The following is a 21,970-nucleotide window of genomic DNA, read 5'->3' as shown; positions in this document are numbered from 1 at the left end:
CTCAAGCCATTATGGTTATCATTGCATTGACTGTTGAACAAATGGATCCAATTTCAAAACATAAGTATTTTACTTTTAGACGAAATGAAGGAAGATGTGTAATCTAAAACCATAAGACTGTTACCATTAGTCTCAAGACACAAATGCATCAGCGTTTTGTTGTCCAGTTTAGAGCTGAAAAGCTTAAATTTGATCTCGCACAAAGCTTCGGAAGTGCATGAGTGCCGACCAGTTTTGCGTTACTGTTGTTGTGCGTATCATTCTTGTCTTCATTCACTGTCATTATATATGCTCACAGAAGAGGGAAAGTTATGCAAGATTGGAACAACACATGGATGAGTCAGAATGTTTACAGCACAAGACTGCAACGACCATCAATTTGTTTGATTTAGAGTGAGCCTGACTTATAGGCTAAGCACACAGTCCCTTAATCACTTTTATCATGCAAAATAGACGTCTACAGACATAGGCAAAAAATAGAAGTCTTTGTTCTGTAGATAATGGGACCGTCCAACTTTTAAATGAAGCCTGAGTCTTTGACAGGGCAGATGCGTAAAGATTCATCTTAGCTGAGTCAGTTTTACGTCTTTAAAATGCAGCTTTGAAGTGGATTGATCAACTTTTCCGGTCAAAGTAAAATGCTGAAGAACAGGTACGAGTCTGATGAAACGTCTGTGTTACGCTTTTACCTTCAAGTAAGAGACTTGTGACCAACTTCAAAGTTCGAACCAAACTTTTTATTAAACATCGAAACAAGAGGCAGAAGTGACCTTTCATTTTACAGTTTTTCAAATACCACATCATTTCTCCTTCGATATCTCCATCTCTTCTGTATTGTAACATTCTTTTTATTCTTTTCACTTTCTCTTCGTGAAAGTATTTTTTCAGAAAATGGCAGAAACAATGCAAACATAAAAAGAAACGAAAGAAAGTTGCTGGATGTTCTGATGTTCTCTAAGCTGTAGTGGACATCACTGGGGACGCTTGTTAATATTGTGAATTCTTCCTTCAATCTGTCGTGTTATATTCCACCTGCTGTTTGTTCAGAAATGCAGATGTGGTTCTGTGCAGCAAAGGGACGTTCACATCTGGTGCTGCTCGGAGACTAATAACCGGCTAGGTTGGATGGAATTGCATTCAGTCCTTTGACTGGATCTGTGGCTTTTCTCCACAGGCTCCACCGGCTGCTTTCATTAGATTGGAAATGGAGCACGCGGTATCTGGATGTCTTGGGGGAGAGGTCAAAGACAGGGTGGGCCGCGAGAGCCAGTTTTCCTTTATTCCGAGTCCGTGTTTACGGGCTGTGCATTGCACTTTTGATTATGTTTAGGGTGTGGAATGAGATTACTCACCTTCCTGTCGACCTTCTTTTAGAGGAAAATATCATTAGAAAAAGAAAATCGCAGCAATCATGAAGTTCAATTCTGCCCTATTTCATGAAATTAACATAATTTATTGCCTTTGACCCAAATTAAATGTGATAAAAATATTTGCTCTTTTCTGAAGTACAGTTATTAAATGTGAGCAGAAAGTTTTCAAGATTTGGCCCAGATAAGTGGAGCATGAGGCGTTTTGTGAGTTATGTCTATGTATATCTCCTCAGCATGTGGTTTGCTCAGTAATGCAAAAACTGCTCAAGGGTTTTTTGTTTTTTCATACCTTGAGAGAAACTCTGTTGCAAACAAACCTCGCAGCCGCATTCATCCACGGAAATTTTAGCCTGAAAGCAAGGTGTAATTTTAGCTGGAAGTAAACACCGAGATGTTGTCAGGATGTATTTAATTTTGTCTAAATGTGGCGATCACAGTTGAGAATTTAGCACGGTTACGGATTCCAATATAAATATCAAAATTCTGGAATTGAATGTCGTTTGACCACACGGACAGCTCTTTCTGAGTTTTCTTGCACTGCGTATACAGCACGTCTTTATTCATGTTAACTCCTTAAAGTGATAGTTCACCCCCCAAAAACATTCTGTCATCTTTACTCACCCTCTTGTCATTCTTCAAAATATCTACTTTTGTGTTCTGCGGAAGAAAGAAAGTCATACGGGTTTTAAATGACAAGATGGTGAGTAAAAGATGACAGAATGTTTGGATGAACTAGCACTTTAAGGTTCTGCACTTGAAGTAGAAAGCTTTGTAATAAATATAATTTCATGCAAAATCCTCACTGATTAGTTTGAAATGCAAACTATGACCAGTATGTCAACCCTGTATAACATTACAATGATATCTCTGCCGGTTAACAATTCATTTATTTTGCGCCTTATGCTGTATTGTCATACCACCGGTCCTATTATGTAATGGGTATGAATCTATTACTCAAGAATTATTATCACAAAGCTGCATTGTGCAGCTAACATTTGCAGCTAATAACATATGCTATAGTTCAGGAAGGGAAGAGACTTTCATCCACACAATTACTGCATCACTTGTGTACACAAACGGAAAATTAGAAACTGAATGTAATTCTCGTTCATTTAGCTTTTCTTAGCGTCTCCACTCAACAGTAATCACATTAATTATGTGTGTTTGCACAGTGTTTTCCTTCAAGATTTAAGGCTCTTATGGGATTAACATTTGCGCACATTCAAATTTTAATTTGATATACAGCCGGTTAGATTTAAGCAATTGATTATATATCTGTCTGTCTGACTTAAAGTCAAGGGATTAAACAACTACTGACAGAATATTAATGTATTTTTATGTGAGGGAAACGGCATTTCCCTAATGCATTTTTCTGATAACATTCTGTAATGAGATGTAATAGAAAGTGGAACAATGTTAGATTTGCTTTGGAGGGGAAGATACGCACAATGAGAGGTCAGTTATATGCAGAGAAATGGATGACTAATAAATGATTTGTTACATTTTCATTTTTCACCAGACCTATGGGCCTGAAGGTAAGACCACCAGTAATTTATGATGATTATCATACACTGGCTGAATGTTTATTTGTCATTGCATTGCACACTTTCGAAAATTGACTGATCATCACCTCAGGAGATCAAACTCAATTTACTAGGAGGAATTTTATTTCGTCTTTGTCAATGTGGGACTTAATACACACACACAGACCAAAATTATAACCAGCTCTGGTGGACATTCCTATATTCAGCATGCCAATTGCACACTCCCTCAAAACTTGGGACATCTGTGGCATTGTGCTGTGTGATAAAACTGCACATTTTAGAGTGGCCTTTTATTGTGGCAAGCCTAAGACACACCGGTCCAATAATCATACTTTCTTATAAGCATCTTGATATGCCAAACCCGTGAGGTGGATGGATTATATCGGCAAAGGAGAAGTGCTCACTAAAACAGATTTAGACAGATTTGTGAACAAGGGGCATGTTCAAGCTCAAACCAGTTCGCGTTCAAGCTCAAACCCACGCGGTTATAGAGACAGCTCGCAGAATGGGTCCAAGTTAAGGCATTTAAACGTGTCCGCTGCAGCTCGGTACACGCGACAATTGAAGATATTATAAGAGATCTATTTTGCAGTATTCAACACTTATTTATACCGATTTCATCAGGCTTCGAAAATTCTTCAAAAAGAACATAAAGAATGGCCTTCTCAGCTGCCGTAGTTCAACTCCTGCGTCATCATAACCGCACCACCGTTTCTGTTTAAAATGTTTTGCAACGTTTTGTTGGGGGCTGATTTGAGAGAAATATGATATTTGTGAACATCGAAAATTCTTAGATCCTGATGAAAAATGGGCGCAAAAACAAAAGGGTTGCGTTTATAATTTTGGTCAGTGTACTTTAAAACCCTGCATGCAAAATGTATAACAAAACTAAATTTGAGTTTTTTCTTAAAAACATTTCAATACTCTCTATATCATTTCTAATCGTTCTCACTCAAAAATACATAATATTTGTTTTGATAGCTTTTAAAAATATAATGGAATCGTAATACGTACACTCTTTATGGTAAATGAAAACAGACACGGTTTTAACACCCAGTGTTATATTTCTTGTTACGTTTCAATATACCTCTTGTTGTTCTATTGAAGACGTTTCCCTGCTGTGAGAGCTCATGCATTTTATTCGTTCAGATAATGGTCGGATGTTTCTTCACTACTCTGAGTGGAGTTTAGCCCGCCAACCTTTTGCACAAAAAGAGAACACAACTGCATGGCTGTAACCTAAAGTTAGAGAGTAAAATATATTTAATTCACGATTCTTAACCAATTTTGACTGAGAATGCTTAATGCTAAAGTGTAGCTGGGATTTTACTTTAATGAAATTTTACATTTAATCATATACAATTGTAAAACCTGCAAAAACTGTGTTGGTTGCCCTTACGTCTTTTTAACACATTTACCCAGAATCATTGTGCAAAAGTATGGGGTTGCTGTTAGCAAGATGCAAATGCTATCAATATAATGTACTCTTAAAATGTTTTGAAAGCGTTCTATGTAATACATACGAGAATGAAACTACATAATTGTCATGCTTATATTATATTAAAGAATTTACTTTCCTGTGTTTTATGATCGGATGATTGTGTGGGACTTTTTTATTAATTCTTTTAAAGGTTGTGACAGCGTTGTCATGGTTAAGTGGCTGAGAGACCTGTAAAAGCATAAATCATGTTGGTTGTCTGAGCCTTGGAGAGTAAAATCCATTAGAATGGAGAAATTCACGTGTTTGTCTTCCATGCACACACACACACACACACACACACACACAGTATAGCACATAACGCATGAATTATTTACCTGCTGTGTCAGAATGTGAGATCTCAGGCTCTCAAAACTTAACACATAACACTTTTACATTCAAGTACACACAAAATGTGTCCTGATGTTCCAGTGAATTGTGATGAGATATAACTGAATGGTTAACAGCTCAGGACTGGAAAACATTTCCTAATGTTTAACATAATTATACAATCTGTCATGTGTACTCTCACATTATCACGAAGACTTGACAAAGACTTCTTCATAATAAGTGATTTCAGAGAGACAAACAACTGTAATTTTGATAGAATTAATTCACTTCAAAGCTAGTGTGTGTGTGTGATTTTTGATGAAAATTGAATAAATATTCAATAATAAATTCAATTTAATAAATTGTTTATGATCACTAAGTATACGGTAAAAAATACCAAGATTTATGTATTTTCAGGATTTGGAACATTTGATTTCGAGAAATTTAAGTTATATCATGTGTACGTGCAGTTTACTCCAAAGATATTACTATTAACAAGATTCGCCACTGCCATTACAGTGAATGGCGAGCGATGCAACATTCCCGCTCTAGCGAAGGAAGCCACACCTTCCAATAAAACGAGCCAATCGTCCATCAATAAAGACTGACGATTCTCTGCATGGGGCGGGGCTCTCGTACCTCACGAGAGGCTTGCCAGCCTGTGCGCAGGTGCAATAGATGAGGCGATTTCGAAAAAAAGGTGATTTTTAACGCAATTTAAGCTTAGTAAACCAAATGTGTAATACAGTTCATGTAATGTTTAATTAATGATTGCAAATGTGCTGTTTAACTGTTACTATTGCCTGCGATTTTAGACCTATGTGCCTTTCTCCATTCCAGTAGATAGGACTGTGGACTTGCAAAGACGTAAATCGCTGCCCAGCGGCGTTGCAAACATAGTCACCGAGTGGCACGACTTCCGTAAACTGACTCGGTTTGCTCTCAGCTCCAGAAATTGTATTTTTTAATGTCTGTCTCTTAAATATTGCAGTCATAAGAATAGACTTCATCAAAACTCCTCAGCTTCTTTACATGGTCCCAGTAAGAAAGTGATAATTAACCAGCAGTTTCATATCTGCCAGGCTCAGCTGCACACGACTGCCTTTTCCATACACAAGAACTCATTCCTCAACTTTTTTCAGACGCACATTCCCATTGCACTAATCCATTGTGGGAATAAGCCAGTGTTGTTTCGTTTGATGTCTTTAAGGCGGTTCTACGCCCCTGTGCAGGATGTCAGCATCCCTCTCGAAACGCACCTCATTATCGCGGGTTCCCGCGAACACAAGAGGCGATGCGAGATACTGCTAAACCCGCGGCCCGATGGAAGGCGCATAGAAGATTTTCTACCTCAAGGATTTGCAACATGTACGCCACCTCATTTTATACTTGCAACATTAATGTGCTGATATGAGTAAAGATGTGCTGTGGGTGGAGAGAGTGCACTTTTGAAGTGTGTAGGTTATTTGCAGCTTACACTGCACATAAGCTTTAATGCCGTGTGTTTTGCCCCGGCTTCGTTTTGCAGGTCAGATTATGTCTGTGTTCAGAGCTTCTGTCTGCTGTTTAGTGTCATCGTGAAGTGGATATAATGACCAGTGACTTCTAATGTACCTTGAGAGAAGTCAACAACTGATTTTGAAAATAATGAAATATGCTTTCATTGCAAATAACAACTTCAATGTCCGTCAGTGGTGAAAGATGTAGTTACAGAATCTACTGACTTGTATGGAGTGATGTTTTCTGATTTAAGCTTCCGGATGATTATATGTTGACCTGTGATGTCATATTAGGCTTCTGGTGAGGTGACACTCCTCCCCATCCATCCATCGCCAGCCTCCGTCAGGTGTGCTGCTCTAATGGTTTTTAAAGCGTCTCTCACAGTCGAGTGTGATTGGATTTGGCTGTGATCAGTTGGGAAGAAGTCTTGTAATTGCTTCTCTGCCTCATTCCCTTGTACTGCGACTGAAGAGAACATCAGGTGATATAAGCACTGGTTCAGGATCTGATTGTACCTATAGGTTTCACAAAGGTCTAATCTTTTACTTACTATCTCTTGTGTATAGTTGTTGCGGTTCAAAAAGGCCATGTTGTGCACTTTTGTAGCAGTTTATTTATTGATTCCCCCCTAAAGTCCATTTCATTTTGAGCCTGAGCCCAGAAACAAACTTTACTTCAAAATTGTATTTTAAAGCCTTTTATATGTAAGTCTGATAAGATTGGCTGCCTATTTTGCATATGAAACCAGCTGGTATACTGTAGTTTACACTGTCATGCATAGAGACGAGAGACGAATCTGGTTTCATTACTCAAGAACAAATAGAGAACGCATGAAACTACCCAGGTGTGCTCTTGATATCAAGGATGCATCGAATACAAGTCCCGGAAGTCATTGCGGCTCGTCCATCCAAGTTCGTTTCAGGTTGCCTTGCAAGACTGTTGTCTTTGAGAAAAACAAGTCTGTTCTTTGCATTCTTGGAATTGAGAATCACAAATACTCTACTTCAATATCTGAGTTAGCAGTGTAGTTTAGTTGATTAAGGTCATTTTGTAGGACTAAAAGTATTATTGCAACGAAATACACAATTTGCACTTGCATTCATGATTATTCATTTGTCGAACAGAGTCTGGAAACTGAACAGGCGTTGATTTTAACAACGCCAAGGTCATGGGTTCGATCCCAGGGGATTGCACATACTAAGAAACAAACAAAAAATGTATAGGATAATGCTTAGGATAAAAGGGTCTGCCAAATGCGTAAATGATATGTAATTGTACATTTGCATTTGAACTTTTTCTGCAGATTGGTTTCGATAAATGGTCTTTTTTTGTCTGGGAAGGATGTTTTAGGTTCTCATAGTTACAGTAAATTCACAATGATTTGTTTCTCTGCATAAGATCAAGGCAGGTGTGTTCTCATATTTACTCTTTTTAAGACATTAGCTTCAGTTGAGGTTATAAAAACTCCATCATGATTCAGACAAGAAGAGAGATCATTTAAAAATAAAGCTATCCTCTGTTGAATATTTAAGTGTCAGCTGTTTTAGGAAATGAATTGTAAAACACTGCTGCTTGTGTTCTGCACCTCTGATTTGCATACATATCTGAACACTACCGATGAATAGAAAACAGGCAATAAATGAAGCGAAGCAGTCATTTAATATAAATGCCCACTGTCATTCATCATAGTAGTTTATCCTGAATACTTATATGTGTTAAGCGTTAAAAAACGAAAGTTATAAATAATGCTTAATTATTACAGGCTCAGGGCGTTTCCTCTTCAACAGGACGCAACAGAACCAAAGTAATAAAATCGTATTTTTTAACACATTAACATATTTATATAGTTTGTATTATTGGTGTATGTGTTGATAATACATTAGAAATGAAATGTCTGCTATTAAAATTACCATTAAGATTAATGAAAACTATAGTTTCATTTTTCTGTGTTGTTTTTTTCTCTGTAACATAAGCCTATACTCCATCACGGTTTCACACTAGACATTTTTATCTTCATTACATTTACATTTACGCATTTGGCAGATGCTTTTATCCAAAATGACTTGTATTGCATTGGATTATACATTTGTTTCGGACTATGTGCAATCTCATGGGATCGAACCCATGACATTGGCGTTGCTAGCACCATGCTCTGACCACCGAACTACAGGAAAGCGTATTATTATTAAATACTTTAAAAATCTATAGACATTGCTTTTGTTATCTTTGTCACAGCCTGTTATCACAGGGAAACAAAGTGCACTAAAAAACACTTAGATCTTAGAGTACTCGACTGTGCTCTTTTGAGACACCATAAATAAATGTACTACAGACTATATTTCTAGTATATTAAGTACAAAATCAATGTGTGAAAATAGAGCACTAAGTAGGAAGTACACTTATGGAAGTGTACTAAATTTAATAAAATAGTGTATTTTTTACTTTTTTTACCAGGGATGCATACAGCCCCGTATATACTGTTCCCAAATAAATTGCTGAAATGTTCCTACTACTACACAGTAGTTCTTGTGCTATTGTACTTCAGCAGTAGAAATCACTTCTCTCTAATCTTATGGAAGATTGCAGTTGGATGAAATCCAAGTTCAGTTGGACAACATCTAACTAGACTATAACACACACAGATGTAAAACTCCCACCCAGCGAAAGATGTGTGTGGCTTTATTTAACACAGATGACATTAACCAGTATTAAAGTAAATTAAATAAAAATGCATTCAATGTGATCACTGTGCCAATCTGCTCAAGAACGGATCAGGGCATCATTATACATCAACATTCATCCCATACCATTAGATCAGTGTCCGTCAAATGCTGATTTAGAGTAAGTGACCAGTCATACATCTTCATCTTGGGTGAAAGGGGCCGAAATGATGAGAATTTACTCCCCTCGGGGAAATGTCTCCGACGGGCCCAGCTCAGAGCAGATGGTCCTATTAGGCAAATAAGAAGATTTGTTTAGGAGTCCGTCTTGAGCAAGGACGAAAAAGCCATCCATTCAGAGAGATTTCCCCTTTCTATATGCTTTCAAAGGCCTCTTTCTGTTAGCCGTGCCATTGCTTCACACTCATCTTTTTCTTTTATCAGAACTGCCACTGGAAGCGCATAATTCAAAGGAAAAGAGAAGAATGTGACATTTATTAGTGACGGTTTCGAATTGAGGAAAAAGAGCTTACTGTCACTGGTTTTGAGGGCTTGTCTTTGACAAAAGTCGTCAAAAGTTTGAATAAAAAACGTATTGGAATCTGTGAGTGAAACTTATCTTTATCTATGAGTGACAGTAACCTGAATCGCACCTTCAAAATTTTGCTTCCCTCATCACCGCTCCGACGAAATACATCTACGCTGTTCCAAACCGGCTTAAACCTGTCTGTGATAAGGTGCAGCCAGACGGTTTTTATCGAAGAATAAACTCTGACATTGTAATCAGGACCAGACGGCAGTATTTAATGATCAAAAAAACACTTCTTACATGCCAACTTACCTCAATGAAATCATTGGATGTTGATAGGCAATATTTTATTAGCTCAGTTGTAACAAATGTGTACTGTTCACGTTGACAACCTGTTTACTTTTGGTTTTAGGGCAAAAGACGAAATTCAAATATACATTGTCTACATTTCTTTTGTCCGGCAGAACACAAAGGAAGATATTTGGAAGAATATCAGTGTGATGGATGTTCCATGAGCATTATAAGAAAAGATCAAGTCATTTTCCATTCAGGCTACATCACGGGTAATAGAAAACATTCCAAAGGGCATAATCGTGCTAGAGCCTCTCAAACTGACAGAGGACAAAAAACAGCACCACCTTTCCAGGATACTTTACATAACAAGAACCACTAGACGAGACATCCACTGAATTTGTAAGAGGTTGCCGGCACCACTAATACAAATTGGATCTAAACAAAACCATACAAATTCTCAAAACAGCAACAACACAAACCCTGGAATAAGCATGCAACATTTAACTAAATTTAGAGCCATGGATAAACTTGAGTTAATTGTAACCGGGGAGTACGAGAAATAAAGCACAACCCGGCAAACTATTAAATTATGGAGGTTTAATCTGACTGCTGTTTACATACAAGTTTTACAGCGGTCGATGGGAGAAAAAGGGTTTACAAGAAATAAAATGAAACCAACCAAAATGAAACAAAATACAATGAAACAAAATACAATGAAACAAAATACAATGAAACAAAATACAATGAAACAAAATACGATGAAACAAAATACGGTAGTGGCTGTGCATAGAAGATAAAAACACATTTATTAGCCACTTTGCATCCATATCAAAAATCAACATCAATTATCACAAACACATTACATTATACACATTACATTTACCGTCCATATTCTTCTTACAGAGCTATTAACAAAGGCCCTTTTTTAGAAAGAAAGATTAATACAGGAGTAATAGCTTTTAACCAAAATAAACGTACATACCCAAATGCTCGCTAGCACTCACCACGAGGTTCAATCGCCACGTGCACAACCGATCCACGTAATCTATTAACATGTACCATCAAATACACATTTAGACAGAGCAATATGAACATATACGGGTCTATATAAACACAAACAAAAGGTATTTACCCGTAATTACAACTATGCCTCAAACAACAGATCGCGACGACACGCATCACACCCAGACTGTTCCACGTTTTTCTCGCGGATCCCCGCATGCGCACACAGAGTCAGCGCACCTTATCACGTGAATAGGAGAGAAATCTCTTAAAGGGCCATACACAAATTTTACAACACAACAGAAAAATTGCATTTTTACCCCCAGGCCACATAATGAAAAAAGAATTCTATTAACAAAAATCACATTAATCAGGTCATCACATTTTCCTATGTCCACATTTTCCACGTCCTTTAGAATTCCCATAGAAACAGTTAAACTTCCTGCTTGAAGCTCTTTGACACTGGGCTGGTCTACTCCCACAACACACCGGGTACCAGAGATGTTGACTCAAGTCTCATGACTTGGACTCGACTCGACAAAATCAGAAAAGACTTCGACTTGACTTTGACTTGGACACCAATGACTCGTGACTTGACTTAGACTTGAACGCTATGACTCGGCAAGTCTTTATATGCTTTAAAACCGAACATCGAAGTTGTGATCAAGTTAGGCTTTTCTCTGGACGAATCACACAGGTAAGAGCTGCGTGCTGTGATTGGCAATGTACCAGAGAAAGCCTTGCTCATTATGGCAGTTGTCATTTATCAAACTGTTCAGTGTTTTATAATGTTTATATCATATTTCGGAAAAAGCGCTAGTAAACTGTTAATAATGTATTTAATATACTTTAACTTCTTTGTAGGCAGCAATTATGAACCTTTCAACCTTAAATTTGAGACGTTTTATTCATCTCAAACGCATCCAGTTGTGTAAGAAATAATAAAGCTCACTATTCTCCCAGGTCTCTCTCACGCCCCTGTCCCAGCCATTCATTTTATGTTGGGAGAAATGGGTGAACTTGTATGTTGTAAATCCACCCGACTTGAACTGCATTGCAGCCCATAGCTCTAATAACCTGGCATCAAATGATGGTCTACCTTAAAACGCAAAATAGATGTACACATGTTTAAACATAAATATCAGAAAATCCACATTTCTGTGCATGCTTGGTAGCCCTTCGTAAGCATGTGGTGGTCAGTCTTTACATTCTGGAATGTAACAATTTTGAAATTGTGTAATGTTATACAACACACATAAATCAGGTGGAGCCCAAACGACATTTAAAGATATGTTTGTATTTATTTTGTATAGATTGATTTACATGCTTTTATTTTGGAGGACAGGGAGAACAAAGTGGTGCTAGAGTTAAACAGACTGAAGGACACAGAATTAGAGAAAGCTAAGAGATTATCAAGAAAAGAATGAACCATTTCTTACAACTAAAAAACATTACCCAGTCATTTGGACGCCAGAAATATTGTCTTAATTTGTCTCACAAAAATGATGTTCAAATATGTTTTGTAGTCAATGCGTTATTTAACATGATAATTTATCCCAAAATTAAAATCCTGACATTATTTATTCACCTTCATGTTGTTCAATAATATTTTATGATTTATGTTGTATTCTTAATATACTATTCAAGACAAATTAATTAAAAACTTAATTAATACCTAAATTAAATTTTCGACGGTATCTTTTAATATAAACTACATACAGTACAGTTATTTTACAGTTAAATAATTCAGACCCAAAATTCGAATGGTTAGAATAGCTGGTGTGTCCCATACAGCTATTATCTATAAGCTTATCTTCAGTCATGTGTGTAAAGTACATTTCTACCGCAGTGCCCTCAGTTATCTCATATTAACATCGTGAAGCCTTTCTGAAATAATTAATATAAATTTACTCTACTTTTTAATACAGTAAAACTGATTTGGCGAAAGAGAACTAATGACTTGTAAAAGACTTGAAGTTTAAACTTGAGGAGGACTCGACTTGGATTTATCTGTCTTGACTCGAGACTTGCATGCAAAGACTTGAGACTTACTTGTGACTTGCAAAGCAATGACTTGTTCACCAAACATTTCAAGTTTCTTAGTTAAAATATTTAAAGTTCAATCTTTGATTATGTTTTTAATATAACAGTTTAGATTGTTTTTTGCTGGTTTTAGGGTTGGTTTCCCAAACAGAGATTATCTTAAATCAGGACAAGGCTTTAGTTTAATCAGGAAATGTAAGATGTTTTACCAAAAATCACAGTAACCTAACAGATCAGTAACACAATCACAATCAGTAACCAAACAGATCTCATCCCCCATTTACTGCAATAGTAGGGGAAATTAATACCGTGGGACTCAATGTGGGATGAGATTTGTTCGGTTACTGACATTCTTCCAAATATCTTCCTTTGTGTTTAGCACAAGAAAGAAATTTGGTCACACTTTAGAATAGGGACCAATTCTCACTATTAACTACGACTTTTGTTTCAATAAACTCCTAATTACTGCTTATAAAGTAGTTTTTAAGGGATGTAGAATAAGTTAATTGTAACGAATTGCAGGCAAAAACAAAAGAGAAATTTCAAAATAATCAAAGAACAAAGAACAAAGAAACATGGAATTAAGGTATTAAATCCATAAATAACCGGGACACAGGAACATGATCAAACATTCAATGACTCACACTAGACAAAGGAAACACTGGGGTTTATATACATTGGGTGAAACAAAGTAACAAGAAACACCTGGCAAGATAATTAACAAACGAATAATGAATAAAAGAACTACAAAGGACTACAACACAGGACAGGAAATATGAATCTCATTATACCGGTCTAGGTCGATTCTGAAAACTCAAAGGCTTCGATTCTGTGTTTTATGCACTTCCGTGAACTTCCGTGAAGGAAGTACTGATCGTAATGATCTATAATCACTACAACATTTATTCGTTTATAACTTGGATTCGAAAATATACTTTATTATCATGACTATACCTAAAAGATTTGAAGAACACCGATAGAATATGACCATTGGCTTTTCCTGAAACTATTGCTGCTACCCAATTCGCCTACTTATGCTTTGCACTAAAAGTATGTACTGTTTTTCTAATGGAAAAGTATATACATTTTAATCTGTAGCAAAACAATATGCACTCACTGGGACATACAGGAGGTGGAAGTGGCCATTGTTGTCTAAACAACAGTCACACACATCAAAATACAGTTCTTCATTCCATTAAAGTATTTATACATAAAACATTTTTTAGGTGATGTTTACTCTGTACTTACATTTCTTAATTTCGTCACGCATCAATTTATCAATGGAGTACAGTGTCACTAAACTCCGCCCACTCGCGGCGAGTAGTGGGTATTATTAGCCGTTAGAGAGTGCATCGTTCTGCACTTCCAAGGAAGGTGCGTGTGTAAATTTACATGTGCGTGTGTAAATCCTTCTTCTTCTGTGTCCCATATTCAGAGTTTATGTGCGAGAGACTCCTCTGGCTTACTAATGTGGTGGCATTTAACTGTAATTCATTGAGAAACTGAGCATGATAAACTACAAAATATATCGTCCTAGCCCTAGCGCGAAGACACTCCCCGTCGCACAATGTTTTATATCCACGCGAGAGACATAAAAAACAAATAATCCCAGAGTAATCTAGAGCGAGGAACGCAATGCTTTGCTTCTGGGGTGAACACAATATGACACTACGGCTCCCATAAACAGTTGGCAAATTTATGCCATTCCATGAGAAACCTCTTTGGCTTTTTAAGTAACAAATAATCACTAAAAAGTCATTGATATTACAGTCGTCTTATAAAATGATGTTTGGTGGACTCCAGATTTTTCTCCATCTCCAGAGCCAATCAGTGTTATTGGGATGACCTTTTACAGACTCCACAGTGATTTGTCATTTTAATAATTATTGTTTTTATGGATCAGGTCATCGTGCCCACTCATGAGAACATCAGTTTGTATGTCGTCCCTATTGCGTTAAATTATGAGTCCCAGGGAACTCGATGCTGATAATAATGTGTCCTAAATACACTGTAAATCACTTTGGATAAATGCATTTGCCAAATGCATAAACATGTAAATATTTCAGTGAAGTTATGCATCAATGAGCAACTGCCTTTGAGATGAATGGGAATGCTCTCTGCTGGTATTATAGACGTCACTGGTTATTACTACGTTTGTTTGCGAGTAGATTTTGATTCAGGATCAAGTCGTACTTAATGCGGAGGACCACGAGAGCTTTTGTTTACACACTTCTCTTAACTCGCCAGAGAGACAGATAGCACTAAGAGTACTTTATGATGTGTGTAAAGACCACAATTGCTTTAATTAGCATTAATAAGTGCCCTTAAAAGACTCCTCATCTCCCTGTCTGGCTCTAGTGTGTTATTGAAGCTCGGCTGATGATGCCGTCTTGAGTCTTTTCCGATGACAGACTGTGTGACCCCGAAGGGTCATCTGCAGTTTGGATGTTGCCGGTTGGGTTTTGAGCCACGCCGGGATGCCAGGCACGGTGATTTCTGCCCCAGGAGAAAACATACCATCCCATTACATTTAATGATGGTTTGAGGGGAGTCGTTAAGGGAGGAACAATGGCGGATTTCTCATTGTACTTTATGGTTCCCAAGCGATCTTTCCAAACTACTGTTTTTCCGTTAACTGCATAACAAAGCATTGATCTGGACAGGTCTGATAAAGGAGTAGATTAACTTGCATAAAACAAGTTCAAGCAAGAAGTTCTTGTTTCCTGTTTTTGTGGCAGAAGGGGGATTTCATCAGCATTTAAACGTCCTGTTTTTAGGAACCGAAAATGTTTGGACTGCTAACAGGATGTCACTGAATGATCAGTCAGTTTGTGACAGGAAAACCTTGACACAATGTTCAGATTTTAATATGGACCTCACCCAACTGAGAGGTTCTGTTACTCAAAACTCTGAGCATGTTGCTGATTCACATTCAGGTGTGATTCGGGTTTAATTTCATCAGGGGTGTATAATGAAGCAGAATTGTGTTTGATACAGTCTGTAGTTTAGAGCAATCGTTCTCAAACTTTTTGTTGTAAGGCCCGCTTTGTGTAGTGTGCATCGCTTTGCGCCCCCCTCCCCAAAATAAATACTTAAAATCTTAAACTAAGATAACTAACTATTGAAATAAATCAAAAACATATTCAGTTATACAATGCTGGGACATCAATTCTTTGGTTGGTGGTCTTATTTTTTCTGGTTTTTGATTGCATACAAATTATGATAAATTTCTATAATTCGTAAAAATAGTTCAGTGGATCCATTTTGGGGCCCCCAGTTGAGAACCACTGGTTTACAGTTTGACAGTTGAATGTTTGGTTTCACATTCTGTAGATGTAGGCTCTGTGTCTTTGAATGCAAAGAGGGCATGAGGTCACTGTTCGAAAAAATTATTTACATCAGCCATGAATAAGTTTGCTAGACCGTGTGACATTTATGTGTATGTCTGTGACCTCTGTTTGTGTGCGTGCGTGTGTTGGGCATCAGTGGTGTATATGGTAGCTTTTAAACGAAATTAAGCTGGAAACTACAACTACATATTAAACTACAAAAACATATTATATTGTTAGCACAAACAAGTTTAGGTACACAATTTTACAATTACATGCACACACAAAGTATGAAGTATACAGCATTTCAAATGTTCATAAAATCAGCATTTCTAGATGTATTGTGGCCATCCCAGTCCAGTGTCTGTTGAATTTCAACAAAACAACAGACATGTGAAAGACTGACAGAATGACAAGACACATGAAAACGGAAGAAAAAAAATTCATTGTATTCGTTGTATTGATTAAAAGTAAATATGAACTTGTTCTCTTGTATTTGAGTTCTGAAAAAATACCAAGCGTCTTATTTCTCCAGTTCATTTTCTGCAAATAAATGCAAGTATTCTTTTATTGGAAATTTTGGAGAAATATTGTTCGCAGTTTTACAGAATTAGACAAAATAATAAACAAAACTTATTTCTATTTATCTTAACAAAAACGTTTTGAAGAAACAGTTACAAAAACTAGAAAATAGATAAAATGAAGTCATTAAAGAATGTATTTGCTAATGGTTGTGGTGTATTTCTAATCATACACACTTGTTTTTCTTTATTTTATGATATTGAAGCTGAGCTGTTCAGAGGATGACATGATGATTATTTTTGACAGACAAACTGTTTAACTCCGACATGACAGTTAAAGAAATTATTGTTTCACATCAGTAGAGTAATTGCGTGATTTAAATTCCATCATAAGGAAACTAACAACTTCTGTCAGCGTGTCGTAATGCTGAATTAGTCATTCAAATGTCTTAAATAGATTTGTAAGGTTATAGTTGACTATAAGAGTTTAGATGATCTGTATTGATCACATTTAAATACTACAGCGCTGGATTGATGATGATGGTAGATAATATTGTATGATTGGATGGCATCGTCTAAACTTGGAATATCAAATCAGCATTTGTGTTGCAACAGATGTGAAGAATAAGCTGCTCTCTGAAGACCGTTTATTCAGAGACAAGCAGCTGTGAAATGCATTATACCATAATCAGTGTGACCAGGACATTTACAGATACGAATTACATCATCAAGATCGATTTTCTCCGGCGGAATATGACACATCCCTGTCATACTGACTGCCAGCCATACCTGAGTCTGTATGAGATGCAACCCAGACCACCTGTTCGAATAGACTTAGACACATGGTGCCAGTGGGTATAAAACTGTTTTCACATCAACCAAACTTTTGAAAGCTCAATCTTTAATTTGAATGCAGACCTTAAGTTTAATTTCTAATAGAAATTGCATCTAGTAAGAAAACATAAATAAAAAATACAAAAGGAGAGATGTCCTTTAAAATAATAAAAAAGGAAATGGGTCTGTGCACATGAAGGTAAAAGCAATGATGTGTTATATTTGCACTCTGAATGATGGGAAGTGTGTGCGTGTGGATTTCAGCCAATAATGTTTGTCAGAGGGAAACCAAAAGCGACAGAATAATAAGCTGAACCCAACAGCAATTTCTGTAATGTCACATGATAAGATTTAAGCTGAATTGTCTTTTTTCTTCTCTCTTCTTTCTCTCTCTCCAGATTTTAAACATTGGTCTAAACAGCGGTTTCTCTCCAGAATGTTGGGCCATCAAGGGTGTTGATGGGTGTTTGTAAAGAGAAATTAGCATTGCGGCTGTCTGTGTTAGTTAACAGAAGCACAACACTGATGTGTTCTGTTAGTCAGTTGTTGGAACAAAGGTTCATTGGTGAGAATGAATGCAAAAATGAACACAGTGTGAAATGATACAAAAAAAGACTTAATTTGTGTACAAGCGTCATATTGTGTCACTGTCACGGAGGAGGGTTAATTGTTTTATTGTGAAATTTAACAGTGCCAGTTTGGTTTGCATGTTGAGGCAAGAGACATATCTAGAAAACAGAATGTTATAGATGTTTGCAGATCAATTTATATTGAATTGACCGTATTAATAGGATATATAGTTTGAAGAAAAATGTTTTGTCATCATCTACTTACTCTTATGTCATTTTAAATCTGTTCGACTTATTTGCTTTTGCAGAACACAAAAGAAGATATTTTGAAGAACGTTGATAACCAAACAACATTGGCCCTCGTGGACTTTTATTGATTGACGAAACCACTGAGGGGGGCACGGTGGCTTTGTGGTTAGCACGTTCGCCTCACACCTCCAGGGTTGAGGGTTCGATTCCCGCTTCCGACTTGTGTGTGTGGAGTTTGCATGTTCTCCCCGTGCCTCGAGGGTTTCCTCCGGGTACTCCGGTTTCCTCCCCTGGTCCAAAGACATGCATGGTAGGTTGATTGGCATCTCTGGAAAAATTGTCCGTAGGGTGTGAGTGCGTGAGTGAGTGAGTGTGTGTGCCCTGCGATGGGTTGGCACTCCATCCAGGGTGTATCCTGCCTTGATGCCCGATGACTCCTGAGATAGGCGCAGGCTCCCCGTGACCCGAGGTAGTTTGGATAAGCGGTAGAAGATGGAATGGAATGGAAACCACTGAGACTATTCTGAAAATATATTTTTGTGTTCAACCTAAGAATGATGGTCTTGAATGACATGATTTTTTATTTTTGTGTAAACTGTCACTTTAACAATAAATATAATGAGCGGTAGTTTGCTGGAAATATTGGTTGCCACATTCATTTATTAGAAGAAGAACAGTTCTCCTAGTGTGAAAAAGGAAGTGATTCTAATACAAAGACTAAAAAGTGCCAGATGGCAAAATGTCCTTCAATTTTAGTCTTCACAACACAATAGTGATGGCTCTACTCGAAACTGCATTCTTCTCCAAAATAGAGCTGTTGGGAAAGCAGCAGTCACTTCAGTAATTCTGAATAATATTAAAAGTGTGTTCATCATTCAGTATGATGACTTCACATGGGTTCTCTGTTGCTCATTAAAATCCCCCCGTCTCTAACCAGAGGGAAAGAATTAATGAGCACTAGATGCCAGCGGTCTGTAGCTTGACAGTACACACACTGCTGGATTTATGGCTGTTTGACACATGACACATCTACTCCTTGTTGATTTTAATCGCACTCTTGAAATCTGGCTTTTATTGTGTCATTATTTACTCTCACCTGTGTTTTTTTGTAGTGATAAACAAAGTGATATCTTAAAATGTTTGAACCTTTTTTCCAACTTGTTTCCATGTAAATCAAAATGCAAGTGTGCAGTAGGTGTGGAGTATCTTGAGAGTGCATAAATAATGACAAAATATTATTTGTTTAACACTTCTGTAGCATGTGCAGTCCGAATTCTGATGTGAAACAGGTGTGATGACATCATTTGTAAAAACTAAGATTTGGGGTTTTTCCATTCTTAAATTTGACAATATCGTCTGTACAGTTGCTTGAAGTTGGACATTTGACCTCTGAACTCAGGGCAGATTGACCCAACCTAACCTCGCAGTAAAACACTTGTTTTGTCGCCTCGGTCAAGATGCTTTCAATAAGGTTAGAGATGGTAGTGATGGGATGCAAACCATCATTCACTTTAAACAATTTTTACAGCATGAAATATGAAACAAAGTATCTTCTGTACATTTTTAATGTGCCGTAGCGAGAGATTTACTGGAGCGCATTGACATGACGGAGATGCATCACTTTTAATGACCTCAAAGTACATTACAGTACAAATCATACAACATTGCTATAATAATCAACATGAACATAGCTTTATGTGACATTCTGTTAATCTTTGATGTTTTCCGAAACAAGGTTTTTAAGCACACAGCAAAAAGGAAATTGCTTACTAAGCTTTTTTGTTGTTTTCTGGAACAAAAATAAAATAAAATCAAGATACATTTACTTGACTGAGAAAGGGCCCCAAGATATGTTATCTTGTTTTGTGAAAGATATTATAAAGATAAATTAAGCTTATGTTTAAAAGGATAAAAAATGGGGTAGTAAAAATAAACACTGGCGGATATTTTGCTTGTTTTAAAGGTGCAATATGTGAGATTACGGAGGTTCTATTGACTGAAATGCAATATAATATACAAAACTATGTCTTTAGAAAAACCTAACATAATGAAGCGTTATGTTTTTCTATGTATTTCTATCTACATACACTGTGGGTCCTCTTACATGCAATTTACCATGTTGTTTAGCTCTATATGGACAAACTGCTCTACAGATGGCGTTCTGTAAATACATTATCCTTCGAAAATTCGAAACCTCACCACTAGATGCCCCCAAATTTCATACACAGAACCTTTAAACATTGAAGTCCCAATGAAACGCCTTGCGTCGCGCAGCATTATTTGACGTCTGTATTTAATCTCAACAGAAAAATGCGGAGAGCGCGAGACATACCGAGACATATTCTAGATTTGTTTTGATCGCACATGACCGACTGTCAGTTTTGAACACGTATATCTTCTAAATATATTCAAATGTTGTCAGCGCTCATGAGCATATAAGTTTATTCACGTCCTTTAGGCTAACTTATTTTTAATGAAAGGAAAAAACTTTCATATTGATTTCACTGAGGCTTTAACTTATTTTTTTTACATTTTCTTACCTTATAAACAAGACGAGAATGCTTTAAAAATATTTTTTGTTTGTAGTGGAGATACGTAGGTTAGGAGACATTCTTTAAAATGTATTGAGACTTCCACAGAAGATATATTTCTATATTCTTTTTAATTCTTAGACCACTTTAATTATTGATAGCTATCGGGACGTGAAGAGACTTTTAACCATTATAGCAAAAATGTATCTGAAATATAGCCTAGAGTACACTAGCTTTACCCATCATTAAAACCTAGCGTTTGAGCTATCCTGAGGCATTACCTTATATAAAACTGTTTAGATTACGCTTTAATGATCAGGTTTGCCCAGAGCTCTTTAGATTTCCTACAGAGCTGGAATTCTCAAATATAGAAACCAAAAGACAGCACAAGCTGAAGAGTTTCACTGATCTTTCTCATATTTTGATGTGTTGGGACCAGTCACAGTTTATGAGATGAGGCTCCCGTGTCCCACCTGATAATTTTTTTAAAGATTGTTTGTGTAGCAAAGTGTTTTATTCTGGGGTTCTCAAAAAGTCAGTGACTAATGAGAAAAGAAATTGAGGCAGAATACTGTTTGTTTATATGGAAATCTTATTCTCGCTTATGCTGTAAACGAATGATTTCTATGTCGACCCCTCGAGGGCCAAACGCATCACACACATTACCAGAGAATCTAGTGTTGCTTTATTAATCGCTTTTTAATTTAGTCTGTTACTATTGATTATGTATGCAGTACGCCCGTTCCTCTCTCCATGAGCGTGACAGACCACCCACGGAAGTAATATTCCACCAGTACGGTGTCATCTTAAAGGAATGGTTCGTCCAAAAAACGTTTCGTTTTTTCATAAAAAATATTTGAAAAAAATATATTAGCAAAGCTCTTCAAAAACACTCCGGAGGTCCGAATCAACAAGAGGGTGAGTAAATAAAGACCCAATGTTCATTTTTGTCTGAACTGTTCTCTGAACGGACCTGTTCATCATCTAATGTGGCTTTAATCTGCTCCACTTCACAATCACTCCCGCACACGTAAAGACACTCTTTCCATCTTGGGTCTGGACGCTCCAGTAGCCCGTGTGTGAAATTGGATTTGGTGTCCAGTTGAGTGCAGACGGCCGTGCCGTGGGGCCGTGGAACAGCAAAGCCCCCGCCGCTCCTGATGCTGCGGGAAAATGTGTCGAAGTAAA

At 37.1% G+C, this 21,970-nt stretch overlaps 1 long non-coding RNA gene across 2 annotated transcripts; it reads right to left on the bottom strand.

The window, feature by feature from the left end:
- Positions 1-5,650: 5,650 nt before the first annotated feature.
- LOC130424329 (uncharacterized) lies at positions 5,651-10,982 on the bottom strand. Of its 2 annotated transcripts, XR_008906933.1 has the most exons (4): positions 10,837-10,982; positions 10,687-10,749; positions 9,029-9,171; positions 5,651-6,686 (listed from the first exon to the last, which is right to left on the bottom strand). It is a non-coding gene; the product is annotated as an uncharacterized LOC130424329 (long non-coding RNA). The 2 variants fall into 2 exon arrangements; XR_008906931.1 differs by lacking the exon at positions 5,651-6,686 and having other exon boundaries at positions 8,892-9,171.
- Positions 10,983-21,970: the final 10,988 nt, after the last annotated feature.

This window comes from Triplophysa dalaica, chromosome 6 (genome assembly GCF_015846415.1).
Source record: "Triplophysa dalaica isolate WHDGS20190420 chromosome 6, ASM1584641v1, whole genome shotgun sequence".
Classification (NCBI taxonomy): Eukaryota; Metazoa; Chordata; class Actinopteri; order Cypriniformes; family Nemacheilidae; genus Triplophysa; species Triplophysa dalaica.
Note: the sequence above shows the minus strand (reverse complement) of the source record. Positions and strands in the feature narration are given on the sequence as shown.